Source organism: Mixophyes fleayi, chromosome 4, assembly GCF_038048845.1.
Source record: "Mixophyes fleayi isolate aMixFle1 chromosome 4, aMixFle1.hap1, whole genome shotgun sequence".
Classification (NCBI taxonomy): Eukaryota; Metazoa; Chordata; class Amphibia; order Anura; family Limnodynastidae; genus Mixophyes; species Mixophyes fleayi.
The window spans coordinates 74,643,820-74,668,423 of record NC_134405.1 but is presented as its reverse complement, the minus strand read 5'-3'; the positions used below and the strand labels follow the sequence as shown (position 1 = coordinate 74,668,423).

The window sequence follows — 24,604 nt, the reverse complement described above, 5'->3', positions numbered from 1 at the left end:
GTGTCCTTCCTGAAGAGAGAGTCCTCTGCAGCGTGATTCGGCTGTAGTGTGGTCATGTGAACACACTTTAACAACACACCTGGCCGCTCTGAAGCTTCCATTGTAACTGAGCGGCTGGCAGGGTGGAGGTATATGTTAAAGTGGTACACGCCTGCAGCTATTGCTACGGACAGTAACTGTGGGGTTACATACTGACAACATAAAATAAACTCCCCCATACTTAGTGGAAAAGTAGATTTGTTCATTGGAGTAGAAATGCATTCAGCAGAAACATTTTTTAAGGAATGGGAGGTAACTGTTTACTTCCCTTTTGAGTGGAGTGTCGTTTCATCCATACATAGAATTGGGACAACTAGAACATTGCTTTTTTAGTGCTACATTTTGCAGATTCCCTTCATCAATAGAATAGAAAGACATTTATCTTCATTGCACAGTGACACAATGGGCAGGAAAGAGGGGGGGGGGTGTAAGTTACCTTATCTACAGCATTTCCTAAATTAGTCCACTGAGGAACAGAAGATCTTTAATCAATGTGCTGCCACCCTGCTCCTGTAAGTATTTTTTCAGTTCGTTAGATTTAATAAATTTCTCATTATACCAAATGTGACAAACCAGCAATGATTCTCAATAATGTATTTGCATTTTGCCAATTTGGCTCTTCAAACTGAGCTGCCACAAACAGCCCTCCCCCATTAGGAGAGGAAACAAGTTGGAAGCACTACCTTAAAAATGTAAGTTACAATAACTGCCTTTATTCATTCATGAATAATTGACAAACAAACTAGATATATTTTTAAAAAGAAATGTTTTCGCCGTCTTTCAATTAGTATGATATTGTTTGACATTTTAGAAGTAAATCATAATTGCTTCTTACAGTTCTACTGTATATTAATAATGATGTAGTCTATGTTACAGAACTTTTTCACCATCTATATTTCTTTATATCACATGAAAAATAGAAAATCAAATGTTCCTGGACACTTCAGGATGTAGATTGTAGCAAACTGCTGCCACTGGGAGATAGACCATCATGGCTGCTCCCAGTCACTAAATGGTGAAATTATATTACTAATAAAAACCAGTACATATTACTCATTTATCACTCATTTGAAATCTATATATAAGTATGTGTTTACACACTTTGGATTCTGTGCCACTTCAGTCATTCTGGGGCATATTTATCAAAGGGCGAAAAAATGTAAGGATTAATTGCGTTGATAAGTGATTTATCAATAAGTGTTGAAAAAAGATCTTACTCATCGTCGCATTTTGATAAATATGCCGCTCTGACACAGACTTACAAAACTATCTAGGCATTAATGCCTAGAGAACAGCAGCTTCTTAGGCTTACTTTAGACTTTAGTCTATTTTACAAGCCATCTTCTTTGTCCATTGTCTAGTGGGATATCATATGCCTACTAACTACCCAAAATTATTGAATATGCCCAGCAAGTACTCATCAGCATGTAATTTTACTTATTAACTAGCAGGCAGTTCTCTAGCGCTATGCCACCTTCTCTGTATTCTGGTTCGCCACTGTATCGTGTAACTCTGCAGCTGCCTACTTCTTCTGTTTCTATGTCCAGCCTTGTCCAGTATCTCGAAAGTAACCGATACTACGGTAATAGTGCGAATTATTACTGATAGTACGGTAATTCTTAACGCTGATTTTTGATCATGGCTCAGGGAACTGCAAGCAGAAATCCAGGTCAAAATTGCCGTGTGAATGGTAATCGTGCACAGGCAGTATTAGTTTTGAGAGTATTGCGGTCAATTGTATTCCCCTTATAATATGATATAATGGCAGTGGCGGAACTACCTTAGATACGGCAGGTGCTGTACACCAGGGCCCATGGATATAATGGGGCCTGCTGCAGATGCAGAGGATTGGATCTAGTGAGCTGTGGCCCCGTTTCCCTCCTCCTTGCTTACCTGCACTGGGGCCCACAGCTCACTAGATCCAACTGTGTATAAAGATGTGAGCTGTTAGATGATTAAAAAACGGGGGTGAATACACTCATGGTACATACTGTGACATGTGATACTGAACACTACTGAGACAGGATTACAGTCTGGAGGCAAGTGCATTCCAGTTACTGTTGCTTTCATGATGCTGGGAGACTATCTCTCTGGTACTTTGGTAACCAGTGACCAGCAACAATAAGACGAAAACAAATTCTTTGGGCTTCACGCTTATTTAGGGCAAACAGGTTACTGTATTTGTAATTTGAATTTATAGTCTATGAATAGAGGTGGTAATACAGTCCAGCTCGACTCTGGTTAATCCATTCTGCTGTGTGGTATTACCGTGGTATGACCAAAAACACTTTAAGCCAAATTCTGTTTTAAAAACATGGAAAGTTTCACAGCCAAATGCAGAACGAGGCAAATATTTTACAGAACAGTTTCAAACATTTCATTAATATCTACTCTTCATCCAAGTCATTCATACACAAATGCAGTACAAAGTAAAATAAAATTCAACAGCTCACTCAGCGCAACTACTGTGTAGGGTGCTTTACTGTTGTTGAAAACATATTTGTTTTGTTCTAAATCTGTTTCTATCAGAATGATATTTTGAAATTCTGAACAAATAGAGAAGCTGGCTACCCCTGTACGTTTCAGTGAGTAAAGTATTCAGGCTTAGTCTGAGGCAGAATAAATCAGGTTGTGCTTGCTGGCTGCAGCAAAACCATAAGGCAGGGCAGCGCGGTGGCATAGTGGTTAACACTTCTGCCTCACAGCACTGGGGTCATGAGTTCAATTCCTGACCATGGCCTTATCTGTGAGGAGTTTGTATGTTCTCCCAGTGTTTGCGTGGGTTTTCTCCAGGTGCTCCGGTTTCCTCCCACACTCCAAAAACATACTGGCAGGTTAATTGGCTGCTAACAAATTGACCCTAGTCTGTGTGTGTGTTTGTTAAGGAATGTAGACTGTAAGCTCCAATGGGGCAAGGACTGATGTGACTGAGTTCTTTGTACAGCGCTGCGGTATTAGTGGCGCTATATAAATAAATTATGATGATGATGAAAATATCTAGAAATTATGTTTTTACACCACACTCTCTAAAGGAATTATGTGCTAATACAAGTGCTAAAAAGAAAAAAATAACCTCCGTGCTTGGGTTACCAGTAGTTTTATTTGAAGGCATAGATATTCTTTTTTAAAAACAATTCTGCTGAATTCTAGCACAAAATTTGCAATTGATGGCAATTTTTTTCTTTTTTGCCACAAACGCATTTCGCTTTCATTCACGATTGATTTATTTCAATTCCTGAAATGATGCAGCTACAACAAACTTTAGAAGCATCATTACTAAAGCGGACATTTTTGTTAAGAGTAGTACTCTAGGATGTTTATTGCTATATTTTTATGCTCTGCTTATTAGTTACAGCAGTGATGGATGCCAGCAATAAATGTTGCTGGTTTGGAATAATTCAGTGGAAATATTCCAAATATTAAATGATGATGACTGAGAATCTACAGTTGGTAAAGTTCCAGTTTCAGACCCAGAGAAATCCACATATACATCATTACATTCATCAACATCAGCAATTACAACAAGGCTAAAAGTGCAATTAACATGAAGATTTGTATTTTTGGAACTGCCATCCAGCTTATCAGGTCTTTTTTTGTTTCTCCCAAAGGAGACTATGAAGTATTGGATGAAAACCATTGTTCTCAAATTTGTTCACACGTGACCATTGCTACTTCATCCATGACACTCTTAAAAAAAAATCCAAACTGATGGCTCCATGGAAATTTCTAACTGATGCAGAAGAAGATGGTTAACCCAGGGAGTAGTGTTGCTGCTGAAGGTGTATTAAAGGGGGACATTGGGCCCATCATGTCACCCACAGTAAGGGCTTTCTTTGTCATATGACACCAAAATGGCAAAAGTGCAGGTGTTGCCCAAAGCAGCCAATCATATTCTAGCAGTACATTCTAGAAAATGATAGCTAGAATCTGATCGGTTGCTATGGGAAACACCTTCACTTTTCCATATAAGGGTTTGATAGATCTACCTAAGGTGCCTCTTACTAGTAAGAGTTAGTTAACTCCAGATGAGGCATCCATCAAATTAGGATCAGTACCCCAAACAGTGGAAGATTATAATAGGGGGTTTTGATTGGTAAGTGGGCACAGATCTTCCCAATTGTAACACACTGCAGCAGGTATGACTCTATTTTATTTTACAGATATTATTTTAAAATACTGCAATTATTATCCGATTTCCTCCACAATAAATTCATCTTTTCATCTTATAACACTGCCATTTCAATTGCCAAACATTCTTCAAATCTCTAATATTGACCCAGTTTTCTAACCTACTCTTTGCCACCTTCAACTCACTTCTCTGCACACTTGCATGTCCTCCCTCTTCCTTCCTCACAGCCTGTGATTTTGCCACCTATTTAAAAGACAAAATTCCACTGACTCCACCCACTCTACCCACCTTTGCCTACAATCCCCCATCTACCCTTAATTAATTATCTCCAGTTACTGAAGATGAAGTCTCTGCTCTCATCTGATCATCTCATTCTACATTCTGTCCCCTCGACCTTATTCCCTCCCAACTTCTCTGCTCCCTCTACTCCACTGCATGCCCCCCTCTATCCCATCTCTTCAAACTGTTTCTCTCTCCACCGGCACATTTCCTTCATCCTTTAAAAATGCGCTCACCTCACCAATTCTAAAGAAACCGACTCTCGATCCAGCCTTTCTCTCCAACATTCCACTGAAACTGCTCTCACAAAAGTGATCAGTGATCTACTTACTGCAACGTCTAAGGGTCCTTGCTTAATACTCATTCTCCTGGACCTCTCTGCTGCTTTTTACACTGTTGATCACCCTCTTCTTCTACACATCCTTAACACCATTGGCCCTTGTGACACAGTTCTTTCCTGGTTCACTTCCTACCTATTGAACAACTCCTTTAGTGTTTCTACCTCTGGCACATCCACCCCTCCACTCCCAATATCTGTTGGGGTCCCACAAGAATCTGTTCTTGGCTCATTACTTTTTTCATTGCACACCTCTTCTCTTGGGGCACTAATTTGCTCATTCGGCCTTCAATACCACCTCTACGATGATGACACCCAAATCTATATCTCTTCCCCTGACCTCTCTCCTTCTTGTGTAACCAACTGTCTTTATACTATCTCCACATGGATGTCCCAACGTGACCTAAAGCTCAACATGTCTAAAACAGAGCTTATTATTTTCCCTCCTGCCAGAGTCATCACCTGCCCTCAAGTCTCCCTCATTGTCAATAACACCACAATTTCCTCAGTCTCCCAAGCCCACTGCCTTGGTGTCAAACTTGACTCCACCCTCTGTTTGATTCCTCACATCCAGACTCTATCCCAATCCTGTTGACTCCACCTTATAAACATTGCCAGAATATGTACGCTTTTTACTCAACATGCTACTAAAACTCTTATCCATTCTCTCTTCATCTCCCGTCTTGACTATTGCAACGTCCTGCTATCTGGAATTCCTGACACCCATATATCCACACTTCAATCCATCCTAAATGCTGCTGCAAGACTGATCTTCCTCTCTCACCACTTTGCATCTGCTGCACCATTTTGCAAATCCCTACACTGGGTCCCTGTGTCCTCCAGAATCAAATTGAAATTACTCACCCATACCTACAAAGTCCTCAACAAAACTACCCCTGCATACATCTCAAATCTTATATAAAAATACTCTCTCTCCTGCCCTCTTAGATCTACATTGGACCTGTGCCTTGTCTCATCTCTCGCAAGACTTCTCCTTTGATGCTCCCCACTTATGGAATTCCCTAGCATGCTCAATCAGGCTTTCCCAGAACCCTCAACTCTTAAGATGCTCTTAGAAAACCCATTGCTTTTTTAGAGGTGACCTTATCCCCGATAACACTATTCACACTAATGTACCCTCACAACTGTCCCAAACTCTAATCTGAGACACACTCGCTCCTCTTGTTTCAGCTGTGTCCTCTTCCACTTAGAGTGTAAGCTCTCTAATGAGCAAGGTCCTCCATACCCTTTGTTTTCATGCCTACATTTATTTTATCCACCTTGTATGTCCCTGTTTTATGTATGCACTGTTTTCCCTACTGTACGGTGCTGCGGAGCATTACTTACAAATCTAAGATAATACCAATAATTATTTTGAGCATGAGGTGTGTTGTTAATAATAATAATAATAATAATAATAATAATAATCAAATTTACATGAAAGAATTATGAATATTTAAGTAATTAATTAAGACAGTGGCTTCAGCACCACCAATGGTCCAGGTTAGTTTTAATTCACCACTGGCCCATAAGGTAAAAGCGAAGTTGCCAATACCACCCCGGTGATCATGCCCACACTGAATATTGTAGATTAGACTATACTAATAAGATCATCATCATCTATTTATATAGCGCCACTAATTCTCTAGCGCTGTACAGAGAACTCATTCACATCAGTCCCTGCCCCATTGGAGCTTACAGTCTAAATTCCCTATTATAGACACACTCACACACAGACTCAGACAGACAAGGAGAGTCTAGGGTCAATTTTTGATAGCAGCCAATTAACCTACCAGAATGTTTTTGGGGTGTGGGAGGAAACCGGAGCACCCAGAGGAAACCGATGCAAACACAGGGAGAACATACAAACTCCACACAGATAAGGCCATGTTCGGGAATTGAACTCATGACCCCAGTGCTGTGAGGCAGAAGTGCTAACCACTAGGCCACTGTGCTGCCCCAATAAGATCTATTTGTTAAACTGTATCAGGGTTCGTCTGTAATTAGATTCCATGGCAGCCCCTCCTTTGAATATGAGGAGATGCATATCTTTACAATGTAGTTCTGTAGTTCTGTTTTCATATACTCTAGCTTGCAAACTATTTGTTTTTGAAACAAAACTAATGGTTTGAGTCTAAACTATTTTAGCAAGGCTTCATAATAAAACAGAATTTTTTTGACTGTTCTACTTGTAAGAAGCAGTCAGACAGATTCACATATATAATACTATAAAACGTCTTTAAGAGTTTTTTGGAATTGCGCCAGATACATGCAATATCGTTTCTCAACTTTAAGAACTGTAATTGATATTCTTGAAGGTGGCAGAACAATACAGTAACATATTTTCTTTTAAAGTAAATGTCGACAATTTACATATAATTTTCAGGTGTTAATGTATTTAAGCCTGGTCTGCATGCTTTCTTCACCAAGTGATCTAATGAAAAAAATGCTAAACTGCCCCTATATCTTCAGAACCTTAAGCTCCCTAGTGGGCAGTGGTCTCCAGGTCCCTATCAGGAGAGACCCCTTCAGGCCCTCCTTCACTGCACGGCTAGGGCGTGATACTGTTCCCAGAATCAGATGAATCCTATCCCAGGGACAAAACATTTTTTTCCCCCAAGAGGGGGCATTAAAACAATTTTAGAGGGGTCGGTGTGGGAACCTAAAGTCTACCATACAATCCAATACAAAATGTGAATAAACACATAAAAACAAGGTGTGAAAAAGTGACAGCCCCGTGACAGCCCCAGTCTTTCAGCCACCATTTTTTTAAAAAAGTCCTCACCGGGCCATAAGGTTACAGCAAAAATTAAAAGGTGCCCTAAAAGGGTCTTGAAACTATACCTACATACTTAAGTGCCCAGCAGTATATGCATCCCATTTCAACATGCATATTGGCTCTAGAGGTACAACAACTCGGCTTTCAGCAAACCAGTCATAAATGGGGGTACCTTTAATCCCCACACACTAATCTTGGTCACAAGGCAGCAAATTATTAGCCAATGAGCATGGGCACTGGAACGGGGGCAGGTACAAATTACCAGGGCCCGAGTCTGTCTAGGGCGCGGGTCTGTCTGTGCAGTTAGAGGAGCCACCAACCTGGTGTGGCCATGCCCCCCTTCCACCGCTAAGAAGTTGCTGTACCGGGACCTGAAATTCCGCTGGCGGGCCTGACAATGAGTCACACAGTTATGTAGTTACTCTTAAATAGGGATACATTTAAACCTGCCCTGTTAGCTGATAAACTCCTACACTCAATGATAGCAGTAGTGTGTGTTGTCATAGCTAAGGTTACCACATCAAACGTGTAAATCCTGTCACACAAGCCTCACTTAGACCCCATGATTGCAGCATGTCTGCATAGAAAAAATGCTGCTATACAGCATACTGTACATATGAATTAACTGTAGTGTATCCTTGTAGCATGTGTAATACATATGTGCTCGGATTTACATAGCGGATCTGGTCACCCTGACTATAGCTTTACATTTGTTCAAGGACTCTCCATTTTATCACAATGAAAATGACTGTATATTCTCCTTGTGTGTGCATCATCATTTGTGTCTGTTTGTGCCAGGGAAAAGGGCAATTTCAGTGGAAAATGAAGATTGCATCCAGTTCTGACCTCCCTGCACCTGTGATTGTATTGCAGCCCCTCTTCTCTGCCACTTTACCTCTCCAGAAGCAACATCTTTTATCAGCATTGTGTTATTCTCTCCTCTTTTGTCTTACACACAGGTCAAAGCGGGTTTGATTACTGACACTTTTATACATCCATGCTGCTGTATACTCATTTATCAATCTGACCTGTAGCTTACAGACGCAGATGTCCTTGAGTTTGCTAAATCATGTACCTTCTCCATCAGAAATCCATTCTTCTCCTTATTGTCTCCATCCTAATTACAGCGGAATGATTGGTATTCTTCTGGCGCTCGACATAATGATGAGAAACATATGTGTAGGTGTTTTGGGGAGCGTCTACAGATACAGCTCCCAGTATCACAGAGGGAGATTTAATCTCCAAATGATGTCTTTTTGGGGCTGATCACACAGATGGGATGACATTAATGGAAACATCATTAAGGTCTTCTAATTAATCTTTTCTTTTTTCTAATTTACTGGATGTCTAGGGATAGGTGTTTAGGCTCCATCAGTGGTAAGGCAAGTTGCCTTGATAATTTGTATTCACAGTAATGTTCTTGTAGTCTGTCAGTGCTGGGAGGCCCAAATGTGAGTTATTACTGACATCCACTAGGTACATTCTCCGGGCACTAATATGGCAATGACCAGCTGTTCGGGTGTTCAGTGCATATTATAATGTACATTGCATATATATTTGCTAATAAAATAGCAGTGTTCATGTTAATTAAGAACCCATGTATATTTCAGAAAGTCAGGGGCTCGTAATCAGGAAGTTGTGTTCTCAAACATAATGGGGGGAACACGGGGAAGGAGATTAATATTACTCCTGAGCCTTAGTGCAAATGGAGTCCTACTGCCTAACCCCCTATGTTGGCTGTTCTTAGACTATAACGGCATTATGTGTAATATTATATACATATTATGACATATATATATATATATATATATATTATATATGTCATTGTCATGCTATGTTGCAATGATAAGTGCTTCTGAGTTACTGCCCTCGCTGTTGTATGCCAAGCAGCTTCAGATGCTGTTCCTCTTGTATTATTTTCTTTAATATCTGGTCATTGCATATTACTACAAATTCCTTAAATCTAATAATATGTAATATAATAGTTTTCGTAGGCGTTCTTTATTTCTTTTATACATACTGTGATGATACCGGGTTTAGTGTAACCCTCTGCGCCGCACAGCTGGCCTACCCGCTACCTATCCAAGGTTCAAAATCACCTAGGCAAATAGCCGAAATAAAATAAATATGTCTATTTAGCAAAATGGTAGCACCAAACAGCACTAAACATGTTTAAATAATAACCTGCAACAAATAAGATTACAGTCTGGCATAGACAACATGCAGGGTATAATGTACACACTTTACCAGGATCCTAGCACCTTCGCAGGGATTGCTGTCTATCCATCCAAGCTTCTCCCCCTTTCTCCTTTGAGGTTACCAGTAAGGCAGTGATCCTGAGTCACTGTCACTCCACTTTTGGAGAGATAGATCAGGGCAAAGGCAGTACTCCAGGGACCAATTGTCCCTTTCCTGTCAGGGCAGAGACCAGGGCCTCAACGCCAGCCTGACTTCAACTTTCACTGGGTAGTGAATGCCAATTTGCTGTTCTCTGGAGCTCCTTTTTAAAACCATACATAACATTCTCAGCAATTTCAGGACCTGCCTGTCCTTTTTTGTGTTTTCCTTTTCTCAGGTAAACATACAGACAAAGGGATAGCAGATGAGCTACTCTTGATATAATTAAGGATAGGTAATGTTCTGTAGCTATACAGAAGTTATTTAACCAGGAGAGATCACAATCCAGTCACATTACATTTAAATACACAAAGTAGTCCTCTGTAATTAAACAAGAGCTCCATCTGTGGACCTTTTCCCCATCTTAACAGATGAGACCTCCTAGTGTGATGTACATTTATACAAAACTGCTGGACAAAAACCCTTTTGCTTAGGCTGAAGCAATGAACTAGTCTGCAAGATAAGAAAACCATGTTGGCAGACATTGTAAGTACTTACTAATATAATATATAGACGTTTAAATATGACTGACAAATATGGAGAACCAGAGGGCTAGAAAAAGGATATGTTTTTACAGTCCACTTGTGAGAAACGAGGAGCAGACTGGTTGAGGTGATATTAATACCTCGTTTCACCACATATACTTTTTTTAAATTTTAAATTTACTTCTCCTTTGATTATTTTTAAGTCCTATAATTATGGGGAGTGCGAAAATGAAAAAGCAATTTGCAGTGCTACCAAAGTAGTGCGGAAATCTAAACACTGGTCCAATCCCAAACTTTCAAGGCCTGAGTCATTAAGGAGAGCAAAGCATAAAAAAAGAGTAACTTTGCACCTGGGCAAAACCATGTTGCATTGGAAGCGGAGGTAAATTTAAAATATAGGAACAGATTTATAGTTGGGATAGGGCATGTCCTAGATCAACTTTAAGTTTCAGTGTAAAAGTAAAGCTATCAAGTATTTGTGTGCTATATGAAAAAAGCCAATATTTAACTTATGTGCAGAATAATAAATTAATGTGCAACCCTTGCATTGTAACATGGTTTGTCCTGGAGCAAACATAATCTTTTTTATTTTTACCAAGGAAAGGCCCACTGGGATTGGCCAAAACAAACATTGTTATTGAAATGCTGCCACTGAGCCTTTATACAAAAATAGAATTTTAATATCCCCTCACAACAGAGAAGCAACATGTGGCTCAACTTGTGGTAGAGCTACATGTCCCAGTATAGCCTGCCACTTAGAAGCATAGCGGCTGGAGAGTCCCAGATGACCTGGTCTGCCTTACAGGATGCCTAATACTTTTGAACTTGTCTTGAACTCTTCTTGTAGGACTGTTGATTTATCACTTTCATTCTAGCCAATATCCCAATTAAGGCGATTTGCACCATGACCGCAGGCAGATTATGTATAAGAATAAGGGCGGAGTGTCAAGTAAATTTTGTTATATTCAAATGATGCGGCTGTGTGGTGTTTAGTGAAGTTTTAAGAGTGAGATGACTTAGGGGTCGGATTGTGTATACCTGGGGCTTCTGGCAGCTAATCCCTTACATTGGCAGCCAGAGAAACGTCCTATCTTTTTCTCTCCTGCGAAGACTCTTGTGAAACATGGCCTCAGTGGTTCAGAATCTGCTGTCCAGAGACAGGGAAAAAGTTGAGGGGATATAAGCGGGGATCATAGGCACCATGGCGTCTGAGCCCCTTATCATGTGGAACAGTGTGCAGCTGGCATGTGAGCTACAGTCTTTATTGGGAAAACTTAATTATGTTTGCAGGGTCCTTCCCAAAGGGTAGAGATTTTAATCAGCAATAGCAATCCAGCACCCAGCTTCAGGTAACAGGGAGAGTTTGCTATATATGGGTGCATACCTCCCAAGTGTCTTGATTTATCCTGATATGAAGGGACTGTCCCAATCATGAGAAAATTTGTAATGCTTCCAATGCGTGTTGTGTGCCTCTCGAATGGATCATACTTGCCAACTTTGGCAAGTTTGCCTCCGGGAGATGCAGGGGGCAGGTGGGCGTGTGGGGGCAGGACTTGGCGAATCGCGTAATTTCACAACGCCCCTTAAACATACGTCATTATTTCTATCGTATTATGGTAAGAGGTAGGGCCACGATGATGCATGAGTCGCCTCATAAGCCCCACCCCTGCCATTTAATTAATTGTGTCCAGGCCCCAGGAGGTTGCCCTGCTCTTCCCAACAATTCGGGAGTCTCCTATACATTCTTCCGACCAAATAGGCAAATATGGAATGAATGAAGGGGGGTGTCACATGGCCATATCTCATACTCATGCAGTATGCAATCTGCACATGGATTTCTACAAGAGGTATGCGTGTGGTATGTTACATTGAGGAGGCATAATCCTACAAATTGAGTCTTCTAGGACTGACTCAGGTCACTGGCTGTAGTATTCTTTGTTCTAGGGTGAGTCATGGAAACATTCTTAAATCACAAGTTTTTTAACACTAAAACAAAGAAAAAAATGTTCACAACTGGTCAGTTCCACACTGCTATACTAGACATATATATTAACACTTAATAAGCAAATAAACTAATGTTCAAATAAGTTTCATTTTACATTTTTAAGAGCATATTCAGATTTTTCACAAAAAAACATTTTATTTAACTGCGCTTCAATTATTAACAGGAAATGTGTATTTCTCTGATGCTGTTTCTCCGTTAACAATCCCCAAAGACACCATCGACTCTAACACCCTTTACTTGTATTACATTATCAATGACAGGTACTATGCAACATTTCCATGATCTGGCGCTAGCGGGGTACTTGGTGTCAGGAAATTGCTGCCAGATCTGGTACCTCAATTACTGTGACATATGTACGGGACAGCAGCAGAGTTGACAATAATGCTGTTATCAGGGTCGGTGTAGCCAGCAATCTTAGCATCCTCTCCCAAGCTAACAAAGGAAGCAATATCCTGCCCTGTTATCTGCTTGCAAGCAGCCTTATGACAAAGTGATACCTTCTCCACTCAGAGATGAGAGCCTCATTTCTATGTTCTCTGCTGGTGTGTCAACACTTGCAAGTGTCTAATTGTCTATTGTTGTTTAACCTCTTCACAAATGCACACACTTAAGGACACCAGTAGGAAAAAAAATGTGCCTATCAAAAGCAAGGAGCACTTCACAACTTGGTCACTTTGATAAAAGTAGAGGTCTATTCTCTTCTGATCTGAGCTATATTTATTAATTAGCCTGTTATATTATGTAGCTGTCTCTTCAGCGAGAAACAGTTCAGCTACAGGTTGACTGAACTTTTATCATTTCTATATAAAACTTATTTACTTATCTTTTCAAAGTGAATCCTTTGGCATATAATCTCACTTTACAACAAATACTGCAGGCATTCTGGCCTCTGTTTCTATTTAAGCTTTAATTAAGCTACAGCTAAGGGCTTATTTAACACCATGGTGTATTGAGCACAAATACACTGTAACCCATAGCAACTAATTAGATGTTTGCTTTCATCTACATTGCATTAAAATAAGGGAAAGCATGAAAATAATTTAACCCCTTCATGTAAAATAACTTTTTTCAATGTCACATTTGGTGGTATCACACCCCATAATGCATGACCCCCCTCTCTGGCTGTCAATGACAGACAATGGGAGCAGCAATTGGATTATGTCCCTGCAATCATCAGCTATTTATATAGCGCCACTATCCACAGAACTCACTCACATCAGTCCCTGCCCCATTGGAGCTTACAGTCTAAATTACCTAACATACACATAGAGATAGAGAGAGACTAGGGTCACTTTCATAGCAGCCAATTAACCTACTAGTATATTTTTGGAGTGTGAGAAACCCACACAAACACAGGGAGAACATACAAACTCCACACAGATAAGGCCATGGTCGGAAATTGAACTCATAACCCCAGTGCTGTGAGGCAGAAGTGCTAACCAATCAGTCACCGTGCCATCCCACGCAATGTGCACAGATAGCATTCAAAGCACCAGAGTGCTTTCACGCCATTACAGGAGATCCCAGGTTTCTTGCCTTTGGATTGCATAACGGAATTCCTGCTGATGTGGATCTCATCTAACAGTAACTGTTATCAGAGTTACTAAAATAGAGTTTGCATTGGATCTGTCAGTAATAAATAGTAAAAAACATACCAGAAGGTTAATTACCTGCTAATAAATTGACCTTAGTCTCTACTGGTCTGTTTGTATGTAAGGGAATTTACATACACAGACCAGTGGGGCAGGGACTGATGTGAGTCTGTACAGCGCTGCAGAAGTAGAGGCGTTATATAAATAGCCGATGATGAATATGATAATACAATTGGGGGATATCTGAGGCTCTGATAAAACCTAAAGAGATGTCAGTCCTGTTAAGTATATATCATATCATCATCTCCCGTCTTGACTATTGCAACCTCCTGCTATCTGGCATTCCTGACACTGATATATCCACACTTCAATCCATCCTAAATGCTGCTGCAAGACTGATCTTCCTCTCTCACCGCTCCACATCTGCTGCACCACTATGAAAATCCCTACACTGGCTCCCCCTGTCCTCCAGAATCAAAATCAAATTACTCACCCTTACCTACAAAGCACTCAACAACAACACCCCTGTATACATCTCAAATTTCATATCAAAATACTTTCCCTCCCACCCTCTTAGATCTACCTCTGATCTGCGCCTTGTCTCGTCTCTGGTAACCACCTCTCACTCCCGCCTATAAGACGTCACCCATGCTGCTTCCTACTTATGGAATTCCCTACTATGCTCAATCAGACTTTCCCACAGCCTTCAAATCTTTAGATGATCTTTGAAAACCCATCTCATTTTTAGAGGTGACCTTATCCTCAATAGCACTATTAACACTAATGCACCCTCACAACTGTCCCAATCTCCACTCTGCGCCCCACTCGCTCCTTTTGTTTCAGCTGTGCCCTCTTCCTTTTCGAATGTAAGCTCTCTACTGAGCAGGGTCCTCCATATCCTTTGTTTTCATGTGTCCATTCATTTGGTCTGAGTGTCTGTTCTTTTCTTATGTATGTCTTGTTTTATGTATGTCCTTGTCTTCCCTACTGTACGGCGCTGTGGATCACTGTGGCGCCTTACAAATCTACGATAATAATAATAATAATAATAATACATATTTGGTATCCCAAGTGAACCATTTCTATCTGCTCAGATGCAGCCAACTGGTGCACAGAGGAAGCATTCTGAGAAAAAATTATAGCTACTATTAATGATTAGCTTACATATGGAAAATTGTATGTATAGATTCCAATGGTTTTATAATTTGCACTCTTCCATCCATCCGAAAACATTGGTGGAGGAAATGAGAGTGCACCCTCCTGCGACTCCCTGACCTGTACTACCATTGTCAAACTTCATTTCTGTTCTGTTTTATCATAACCTTAAAAGAAATTTTATAGCTGATAACCTTCACCATCACTGAGAGTAATCCTTTCTCCGCAAGCAAATGAGATCTAACACCAGTGAAGGGAACATTTAATCTTGTTCATGCTTTAACAACTGATCGCTGAATAATATCACCATAGGATCCATATTATTTGTGTGTATGACTTGATGTAGAGTTATTTCCATAGACAGTCATTAACAGCAACAGTAATATTATATTAATGAGCTCTTCGATTTGTGCAATTGCCCGACTACAAGATTAATGTCTGTGGCGTACATAAAATGTGACGGCAGATAAGAATCACTTGCCCTTTTCCCGCCTGCAGTAAAAATGCAAACTCTATTTAATCCTTGGTCCTGTTGTTTGTTAAATGTCTGAAGGAACTTGCTCGCTTCTGCTGACATGAAACTGCACCCTCCAGTCGCACAGCCAACCTCTCTTTGTATTACAGGTCTCCTTTGAAGCGTGCTTACAGAGACTGATATATACAGAGAAGATTGCTCATAGAGCGGCAGCATCTTGGAGGCGAGGAGATGGTAAAAACAATACGCTCATGTGCAGACTTTACAAATGCTATAATGATTTATTAAAATACTTCACCAATTGCCTAATCAGTGTTATAGGCATTGACAGGGCCACATCAAGGAGGTATCATCATCATCACCATTTATTTATATAGCGCCACTAATTCCGCAGAGCTGTACAGAAAACTCACTCACATCAGTCCCTGCCTCATTGGAGCTTACAGTCTAAATTCCATAACACACACAGACACAGACTAGGGTCAATTTGTTAGCAGCCTATTAACCTACCAGTATGTTTTTGGAGTGTGGGAGGATACTGGAGCACCCGGAGGAAACCCACACAAACACCTCACAGATAAGGCCATGGTCGGGAATTGAACTCATGACCCTAGTGCTGTAAGGCAGAAGTGCTAACCACTTAGCCACCAAGGTATCTAGATTTTTGAATGGCAAAAACTGTACTTTAATTTGAAAGTGGATGTTCTTTAATTTTTTTTTTGCCCTCTCTGATTAGCAGGAAAGTGGCATCCAACTTTTGGGACCGCCATTTAAAGTCATTTACATATGCAGTTAGAACGCAATGCTTGTCATAGGTTATTATAGTACATTTGTGGTCAGTCGCTCTAGCATTTCGGCTTCCCCCATAATGCCTGCAATAATCTATGCAGGGGCTGGTTGGACAGGGAAGCATGTGCCCTCTGGGCTGGTCCTATAGTGAGCTACCTTGGGCTGGGTCAATGGGCTACCTGGATGTTTCTCCTTTAAAATGCTGAATTTCGTCTCCCCGGGCTAAAATTTGCCAGGCAGCCCCTGTGTCTACCTAGGAGAGGGAATTATTGAATCTGCTAGGCAAAGACAAAAGTCACAGAAAAAGGAAAGACAATCCTCTGCTCAAACCATTATGAGGCACCCATTGGTGATGTATACAACTTTGTATTTTATTTAGGTGACCTAATACCACACAAAACTAAATGTTTCGCTTTTAGAGTTACTCTGCAAACCTTCCAACACCAAGGGCTAACTATTTTACTGAGAGTTGCAACTTTGGAGCAATAAAGGGAACACTGGATCAGTAATCCTAATCATAATTAAATTGTAATTCCCTTTAAATCCATATTTGAACACATGTGCTTTTAATGTGTTGAGCAGGTCTAAACTCAACCATTCTGTATAACCAGTGGGTATCATGCCCAAAGCGGCCATCTGGCCAGAGCACTGATGGGCCTGATAGGCTAACAGCCCCTATAAGGAGCCCTTGATGACACCCCAATACTACAATTGTGTGTTGATGCAGGAGGCCCATTGCAGCACGATATTGCAGAGACTATATGCATTACTTGGCTACTGGCTGATTGTTTGCTTTGTACTACAATACTCTAATGGACAAGCAGGAATTCCTGCAGGAACATACAACTGTGAACAAAGGAGGAGTCTGGTGGAATGCCAACATTTGGTGACGGTTATTATTTTTCCAATATGTTACATTCAGCAAAAAATAAAAAGTGATTGTTTCGTAATATGTGCAAAGATAGGTCGTGTTTCAGTCTGCTTCATTGATAGCTTGTGTTAGCATCTCTTCATTTAGAGGTGGCCTAAACTGGTAATTCCAATGGCAGCAAGAGTTTTCAACAGACAATTTCATGTAGAAGTCCTTTTTTCACTATCAGGCGTTATTTCAGTAAGTTATAGTATGCAGCATAATAATTTTAATTACAGAATATTTTTTAAGCCAAGTTATCCTTCAAGCATCCATCACTTAACAATATTCTCTTATCTACAATAATATTGTCATTTTAAACACATTCGGTCCTTTACACCAAAAGTCCATCTTGTATTTTATAAACTTTACAAAATAGTTGTTTTTTTTTCTCCATTTAGCTGAAATTGCTGCTGCAAATTAAATAAGAGACCTCAGTGGAGAAAGTACACAAATTCAGATAAGTATCATTTAATACAACATATCTCCATCTTCTGACTCTCATATCAAAAGCTTAAACCACATCACAGAGTAAAAAAAAAAAGTTAATTGACACCAACTGATTCAAGTTAAAAATGCCTTTCCTTTCATTAATCTAATGGTAAAAACCTCCTTGATCCACAGATCCCTCAGTGTACATTAAACTAATAGGTTTATTTGTTACTACTTTCAAAGCTTCCATATATGTGGTCAGAGCTTCTAAAGTGTGCTTCTCTCCCTAGCCTTTTGAGTGTAGAAAATAGAGATAAGATATATTAACTCTGTGACTTGATCTCAAAATGACCTTGAATATTCTACCCTGCAACTACGCACAGGATTCAGGAATAATGCCTACTCCAACAGGGTGAGCTTACAGAATCTTACCTTCGCTTAGTGACCCTTTAGCTGCCTTTTAAGTATCTTGCTGCATAAAACCCAGCTACAGTCTCATTTTCTCCCCAAGCCCTCTCTATCCCATCCTGGCAGGTGGAAAGAAATGTATCACGGACTTATGCAATGTACGGCCCATCAAGGACATATTACTAAAGGATTCTGATTACAGCAGGAGGAAATGCACATGTAGGTATTAATATCTTTAAAAGTCACTGGTATTATTTATATATATAAAACCGTACGTGCTTTTGTCTCTCCAGAGGTGACTGAGTCTGGGGTATGTCAGTATCATGATACATCTTTAAGTGCAAGTAGGATATATTTTTATTGAGTAGGATTATAAAAGTACATGAGCTTGTCATTAACACAATGTGCCCCTACATTTCTCCCAAATACATGTAATTGTAGAGCAAGAGGGTGACATTTGCGATGGAGAAGCAGTTTTAGCCTCTGATGGGAGGTGCTGGTTAGTTTAAGGGCGTTCCTTGCCAAGTATGGAGTATGACAAGTTAGTTTTCACTTAAAGTAGCAGTCTTGCATAAGTAGTAATTATTTATTTAAATTGCAAATGACGTACCTTTTAGCGAGCATCTAGCCATCCTCCTGCTAATCATTATTTCCTTTTCAAAAGCTCTCTGGTTGGCAAACAAACATGGCTTCCAGTTACAGACATAGTCAGTATGCTACACAGACACAGGCTCACAGCTCACATCATATCATGTGATTGTAGGGGGGAGGGGAGAAGGAGGATGTCACAGTACAGATAGAGCTCAGAGGCCTCTCTGCCCACTACATCATATGCCACGTGTCTGTGGTTACCATGGCAGTCAACAATCATAAATCATTAACAGCAGCCTGAACAGGAAAAAAACAAGGGAAATGGTGAATACCTACATTTTTCTTATAACCTAACATGGTTAGTTATGTTAGAATACATCAGATTTTTTTCATGGGATTGCTGTTTTAAAGGGAAGTCTACTTTGGTGGACTTCTGCTTTAGGAGTTAAATGTGCAAAATACATGTAGAGTCTAGCTTGCAAATATAACCCCCATTGCATATCTGATACTAGCATCATATTTTTTTATCCTAAAAACTGGAAGCCAAAACAATACTAAAATTGAGTTTGAATGCAGTCATTTTCTACATACACTCTCTGATAGAGCTTAACTACAATGTACTCAAACTGCAGCATATCCATTCCTGGGGTCTGAGTGTATGCAGTTTATCCATATACCTGTGATTATAATTTTGTACAAGGAGAATGAATCGCATTTTGCTATACTCTGTTCCAACCACTGGCAGCCCACAGAAGACAGAGATGTTGCAGCAAAGGTATGTGTCATACATAACAAATGCTTGATCACAAGATAGTAGTAATAATAGCAAAATAGATCTTTAAGTTTAATCCCGAAACAAAGGACACCAAAGTGGATATTTCCTTTAAGGAACATTTAGCTTGAAGTCAGTGAATCGGCAGTAGGTTGGCCATAATGTATCTTCATCTCACACTGTTTAACTAAATAAATATCTATATTTTAAAATAATTTCTAGGGCAAATTTGCTGCTGAGCAGGTGCATCTAAGCACATCATTTGTAATACTGTCCCAGGTGTAATCCTCTCCATTGTAAACACTATCATGAGCAGCACACTACCTACCATTTGTTTTCATGTCTACATTTATTTTGTCAACATTGTATGTCTGTTTTATCTATGCTCTGTTTTCCCCACCATCTGGTGCTGCAGAGCAGCACACTGGTGCCTTACAAATCAATATTAATTATAATAATAATTATAATAATAGGTGGACTTTGGTGCATTACAATCCCCTTCATGACATTTTCCTTAACAAGGTTACAATGTCATTTTTAAATGATCTACTTTAATAAAATTAAATTATACAGCCTATAAAACATTTGAATTAATAATGCATGATGCTAGTAGTCGGCCAATAGAGAACAATAGTGACATTACTAGGTTAATCAATTTTCAAGTTCTTAAACCAGTGATGTAAGTTGACAATCAGCACATGAAACATGACATGGTACATACAGATTTAGAATATTACAATGATGCACTTTTAGGAAAATATAAGGTGCACATGGAAATACGTTTAGTTATATTAAAATCTAATCTAATACAAGCCTCATATTTGGAATCCTCCATAAAAATGTTCTCTCGTTCAATTTACTTATGTCAATACTATAATGACATGACTGAGAAATGACAAACTAATTCCTATTGTGTTTATAAACTAGATCTTATTAAATATTGGTACAGACCACAGATCAGCTACCTCCAGTGTATGTAGCTGACAACTTTAAAGGTTTAGTAGTTTTTTTTTATTAAACCTGGGTCACCCAGTCACTCCAGTCACCCAGTGCAGTGCTCACACTATGCTGGGGGGCTTGGTTCTTTGGGTCCACACCAATAAGACCCCATTCCTCCCCATCCTCCTGAAGCCAAAAGGTCCCAGTGAGGGACAAGGGTCTCTAGGCCCATCTGCGCCGTAAAGCTCGGTGGGACCATTTCTTCAGTGGGTTCAGCCAAAGCCTTCCCCTGAGACTGGAGCCTTCACCTCCCTTCCTGTAAGGAAAGGCTTCCAACAAACGTGGGGAGTATGATGGCCAATAAGGATTCTACCTTCCGCCCCCAAAAAGTAAAAAAAAACACAGAAACACAAAAGAAACCATGCAAAAAGAATGTGTAGTGTAATAAATAAATACATAAATAAATAAGTGTCGTGAACGCCACTTTGGCCAGCAATATAAAAAGATTTCCTTGCACCCGTCCAAAAGGCTCGGGTAAAGGAAAGTGGTGCTACGTAAAATCAAAAGTGCTTCACTGCAAAATGTCATACTGTGTGCCTAGCGTGGCTCCATCACCTAGTGAATTTTCGGCACCTCTGGCTCAGGGTGCACAAAGGCACATAACACCTCAGGTCAGAGCACCAGGTGATGGCCCATAGCCTACAGTGAGCGCCTTTAAACCCGACTTCGTACATAATCATCTACATCTGATCCTTGCCAAAAGGCACTTTAAAGGTTTCATATGACAAATATTGGGTCCTGCCCCAGGGAAAACATTATATCACAGAACCGTAATACAAAACCCCATGAATAGTTGACTTTCATCAACATCATCATTTATTTATTTATATAGTGCCACCAATTCCACAGCACTGTACAAAGAACTCGCTCACATCAGTCTCTGCCCCGCTGGAGATTACAGTCTAAATTCTGTGAGCAAAAAGAGAGCGGTCAGAGGTGAATAATCAGACTGGTTCAAGATGACAGGAAGGCAACAGTAATTAAAATGACCATGCGTTAAGACAGTGGTATGCAGTAAAACATTTCTGAAACCTTGAAGTGGATGGGATACAGCAGAATACCAGGTTCCACACCTGACAGTTAAGTACAGGAAACTGAGCCTACAGTTAGAAAAAATGTTTTCTGATCTGACGAGTATCAATTTCTGCTGTAATATGCAGATGTCAGGGTTAGGAATTGCCATAAACAACATGAATCCTTGCTGCATTATGCAAATTGTGCAGGCTGGTGGCGATGGTCTAATGTTGTAGAGGATGTTTTCTTGACACACATATGGCAGCTTAATACCAATTGAGCATCATTTAAATGCCACAGCCAGCCTGAAATTTGTTAATGACCATGTGCATTCCTTTATGGCCACAGTTTATCTCATAATGGCTTCTTCCAGCAGGATGTCTCAAAGCACCCATCATCTCAAGGGAACAGGATCATGAGTTCGGTGTACTCCAGTGCCCTAAACAGTCACTAGATCTCAATTCACCTTTAGAATGTGGTGGAATAGGTGATTTGCAGCATGGATGTGCAGCCAACAAATCCGCAGCAAGTGCGCAATCCTAACATGTCACCATGGAGCAGAATCTCCATGGAATGTTTAAAGCACCTTGTTGAATACATGTCACTAAGATTTCAGGCTGGGGACAAAGGGGGGGGGGGGGGGGGGCGGGGTGTCCTACCCAGTAATATAAATGTCCACCTAACCCCAAAAAAAAAAAAATATATATATATATATATATATATATATATATATATATCATCCTTACAATCACAACCTGGCTGTGTTTATTTCCCATTTACTTTCAACAGTTTATCATCATTTTGACATATTAGTTGCTCACTTTATCTGTGGTTAGGAAAGGTCTGGCGGTTTGTATTTAATACAGATATTGTGAGTATTTAAATTCATCATGTGTTACTGAAGTTTACTCTCCTGTTAATTTTTTTCACAAGATTAAAAAAAGTCTTTGATTAATAGCTCAGTCATTGCTAATTTTCCAACTACAGCTACAGAAATCTTGTATAACCATCACACACTATTAATCAAAATATAATTATGCCATTGAAATAACACAAGATGGCAGAGTCTGCTGTAAGTGGGATAGTCTCTCAACCAAGCCTAATGCTGATAATAATAATAATGTAAATAATAGTTATTATTATTATTATTATTATTATTATTATTGCAGATTATAAGATGCCAATATACTGTAGGTGCTTAGGAAAGGCAGCAAAATTAATATAGACAAATAGGGGGGGGAGGGGGGTCAATTCAGCGCAAGGTCCTTTAGGCGTTTTTGCACGATGACAGTCTACTGCGCAGTTCGGGTTGAAATAGGTTATTTGGCTGCAAACAAATTGACCCTAGTCTGTCTGTGTGTGTATTTTAGGGAATTTAGACTGTAAGCCCCAATGGGGAAGGGACTGATGTGAGTGAGTTCTCTGTACAGCGCTGCGGAATTAGTTGCGATATATAAATAGATGGTGATGATGATTACACTATGCCAGAGCCAGAGAGATGTCAGGCCTGAAATGTCTCATATTAATTCTTTACTGCCTAGTATGCGTATAGAAATAAAAGGTAAGCCAATTAAATGTTTTTAAATTTTGCAATCATCACGGTTTTGCCATGTTTTTGTGGAAATATTTTGAACGGGTGAATCTTAGTTTATACAACTTTGTATATACAGTCTGTTTGTTTTCTTAATTTTTGTTTTTGAAAGTAACTGGAAGACCAAGTAGCGGCTTAAAGTGGTGATAGATAATCTGTTATCACCGCTGAATGATAAATAGGCCAGCTTGAGAGAAAGCAAACCTGTCTTTTATGGCCTTAATCTTCTCATGGCCTTCTCTAACAGTTTATGTGCATGGACGCTCCATTAGCTATACGGATTAATAATCTCTCTATCAAGATCAATCTGAGGGGCTCATGTTAATAAGTTGCGTTCTTGCGGTATAATACACTTTTTTACTTGTTGGGAAGTGCACAAGGCACTAATGCAGAAATGAGCAATGTGTGTGCATGCTCAGGTGTAAAAAAGCGGATTATACCCCAAGAGCGCAATTTGCGTTCAGCTTAACATGAACCCTGAATAAGCAGAGCTTCTCCATTCAGTCCAAAAGAACTTGTCAGGTAGTTAAAATTAGTGTTAGTTTTTCACTTTGTTGTTAACAGTGAACACTAAACCATACTTGCCAACTCTCCCTGAATGTCAGGGAGACTCCCTGAAATAGGGGGGATTTCCCTCACTTCCTGAAGAGTCTGACATTCTCCCTGATGCTGAGCCAGTACAAGACGTGGTTGGCTTCGCCAACAGTGGCATGGTGACACAGTTCAGAAATTGTGTCCTATGTCCATGTATTGATGCCTATGAAGGTGGCCATTTTCATGGAGACCAAGATTTAATCAAAGACTGACAGGTAAGACAACATGACTTCAGTAATGGAGACAGAAATGTAAAAGACACTTCAGTCTCTAGAGATTCATTAGCTGCTTTTCTTTAACGCATAGTTGCCTACTCTCCCGGAATGTCCGGGAGACTCCCGCATTTCTGGGAGACCTCCCGGGCTCCTGGGAGAGCAGAGCAACATCCCGGTTCTTGCCCCACAATAGATAAGTGGTGGGGGGCGGGGCTTAATGACGCAAATATTGCATCATCTTAGCGATGTCATGCAAAAATAATGCGATTCATTAAGCCCCGCCCCTGCACACCCATCTCACCGAGGAAAAGTTGGTAAGCATGCACTAAACATTGCAGCGGATGAATTTAAATATTAAATATTTTTCTGTCACATGACAGCAGAGTTTTTTTCAATTACAATGTTTGCCAATAATGCTTAAAAAAATAATAATAAACATCTTCCTGTTTATAATTTACCGCTTTATATAGAAGATTAGTTGATGGATGGTGTTATGATCATTGTACATATTATGTTACGTGTCATGTCCTGTGTGTCTGCATAGGTTACCAAATGATATATCTATATGTCTATGCACATAAAGTAAATACATTTACTCTTCATATGTAATTTTTATT

The 24,604-nt window shown here is 39.9% G+C and overlaps 1 protein-coding gene and 1 long non-coding RNA gene across 4 annotated transcripts in view; one reads left to right on the top strand and one right to left on the bottom strand.

Moving 5' to 3' along the window:
* UNC5D (unc-5 netrin receptor D) overlaps positions 1 to 24,604 on the bottom strand; it is a 397,571-nt gene that overhangs the window by 148,954 nt on the left and 224,013 nt on the right. The gene's annotated exons all lie outside the window — the stretch shown is intronic.
* Positions 18,343 to 24,604, top strand: part of LOC142151632 (uncharacterized) — an 82,891-nt gene continuing 76,629 nt past the window's right edge. For both annotated transcript variants that reach the window (XR_012691220.1, XR_012691221.1), the window contains exon 1: positions 18,343 to 18,430. This is a non-coding gene — a long non-coding RNA (uncharacterized LOC142151632). The remainder of the gene's footprint in view (positions 18,431 to 24,604) is intronic.